Source organism: Tympanuchus pallidicinctus, unplaced genomic scaffold (genome assembly GCF_026119805.1).
Source record: "Tympanuchus pallidicinctus isolate F22 unplaced genomic scaffold, pur_lepc_1.0 scaffold8, whole genome shotgun sequence".
Classification (NCBI taxonomy): domain Eukaryota; kingdom Metazoa; phylum Chordata; class Aves; order Galliformes; family Phasianidae; genus Tympanuchus; species Tympanuchus pallidicinctus.
Window position 1 is genome coordinate 6234126 of NW_026294802.1, and position 2641 is coordinate 6236766.

Consider the following 2641-nt stretch of genomic DNA (forward strand, 5'->3'; position numbering starts at 1 on the left):
TTGCCTGGATTTTGCAGACAGGGTTCTCTCTGCCTCGTTTCCTATTTTCACACAGCCACCTCAGATAGCTCCCTTAATTTGCTTATTCTTCAGTCTGCTGTTTTGAAGAGAAACTCTAATGATTTTTCTGTTAAAAAGGCATTCAGTTTTTGTAGGGCTCACCAGCACATCCAAATGACTTTCACACCATAACACGATGTTTGCAAATTGGATCATAATGATCATTTGACATTTTCTCTTTTTAATTCAGAGTCACGGTTATGACTGTGTTCCATCCTTATCCCCATATTTTGAAAGGCTCTTTTCTTCCATCATCTGATTTTCAGCAAAGTAATTTCTGTTTTCGTAAGCTGGGTGGGATATCTTCTGGTGTGCTGCTTTTTTTTCCCTGGTAGCTAGTCTGAATTTCTCAAATATAGGTTTCTTTTTTGCTGGAAAATTATTTATTGTTCACTGCACAGAAACAAATTTGTAGGAATTCTTTCTTAATAAAATAAAAAATAGAAAACAAACCAATTACAGTTCGTCATATTCCATTCTGTTCAGATTTTTGTCTCTTTGTAGTTTTAGCTTCTCCTCTGAATCTACCTTTCGCCTACTTTTGCCCTGAGCTTGGAATTCACAGGGTAGTAATTCCAATACAGATTATACTCAGTCTCAAGAAAAAAAAAAAAGAAAAAAAAGCCACAACCCCCAAAAAACCTTAAAACCTTTTTTTTTTTTTTTTTTTCCCCAACTCTAATTCACCAACAAGGACTGCAGGAGGCTGTATTTGCTCAGCTCATTATCTAAAACCTAGTCAGAGCATTTGAAAAAATCAGCCACCTTCTCTTTCTTCTGTACAAGGAGATCTTTTTCCAATTGACAGTTTGTTCTTGTTTTAGTCTCCCTGTGCTGATGAATACATATTTTTTATAAAGAGTAACTTTTGTCTTCTATATTTCTTCCATTTTAACCCATGAATGTCACTTATTCATGGGCATGGGCTAATCTCTGCATTGATACGTGTTTCATTAGTGACAGTAAGAGACAGGATCAAATTAAGAATTTTTAGTCTATCTACTCTGATCTTCAATTGGAGGAGCATTTCTACAGTTCTTCTGTGACTAATGGTCTCATGGAATAGAAAGAAATCAGAAGAGTTAATCTACTGACCCATGTGCCACCAGTAATCACCCATTTACCATATATCTCACACCTAATGTTTTCCATGCATAACACTATTTTTTTCCTGAAATTCATAAGTGTTTCCAGGACTGTGTAGTATTTCTATGCCTTGAAACTGCCATCAGGCATCAGCACCTTGAGAACCTCAAGGTAAGTTTAGCAATTAAATCTGAAAGCAAAAATCTGATCAATGTAAAAATTGCCAGTAGAACAATACAGCCAGGGAATTTATATGTTTCAGTAGTTGCTTCAAAACAAAACAAAAATGAAAACAAAACAAAACCACAAAGAAAACACCCCCCACTTAAAGGATGTCAAAAATACTCCAGAGTAAAAAAGAAAAAAAATATACAATTTTCTTTTAGATGAACAAAACTATGCTTTATTTTACTTCTTCATGATCTGCAAGGTCAAAGGGTGAACAAAAGACTCCTCTTTAAAAAAAAGGCAATGAAATGACTCTGCCCCATGGGAGAGGGACCATCTATGAACATGACTCATTCTGAAGAAATGAAAGGCAAGTGGAGCAAAGCATAGATAACAGAGCTTCTCCCTCTCTTTTAGAAACAGGCTCCCTGGACCTGAGGCAGGAAATGCAATACTGAGGGAAGCTGCCCTAAACCCAGAATGCTGCCCAGAGACAGTGCTACTTCCCATTCAAACTCTGGATAAAAAAGACAGTCTTGCTCCCAATTTATTTCCACCTCTCAACCATTAAAGGGAATGTTTTATGCCCCCTTCTCTCCTGTACCACTGATCCCACCGAGTTTTATAGATTGGGATAACCAATTTTTCTTGCTGCCAGTCTGCAAATCTGCTGAAATCAATACAACGGAAATACAATTAGTTTTATGTAGAATATTTTATTATTACAGTAATTGTTTTCTCTTAAATAAATTGGGCAGTCCAAGCACATTCCTGAGAAATAAATTTCTTTTCCTGCAATAATGAAAGGGGCAAAACAAACTCAGAAAAACTTTATTTTATGCTGCAGAGATAAAGGTTTCAACTACCAACCTGTAAAGTATGCATGCTATTGGGAATGACTTTGTATTCAAAACTATCTGCAATTCCTTTCTGAAGGACCTGTGATACTGCCTGCCAGACAGTTCTGTTGTGGGGTGGCCGGGAAATATTTCTCTGGAGGATGACTGCCAGTAATTAAGATTTTCTGAGATGCTCTTCCCTGTTATCTTTGCAGATTTGGACTCACTGTCTGTAAAGGATTTATGAATGGCCCCTGTTTGTGGCTCTACAAGCAAGTGGTGTTTTAGGGAGCCAAGAAGCAGCAAAGCTGTAAAGGCAGAAATGTGCTCCCTCTCTTTCTAAAGCATGAAAAGGGAAGAAAGAACAAACATCAAGAATGTTTATGCTGGAGGCTTTGAAAGGTATGTGAGCTGTAGTGCAAGGCTTCTTTGTGGGCACTGATCCATGTACGCAAGTACTGAAGATGGAGGTATTTGTGCCTCATAGC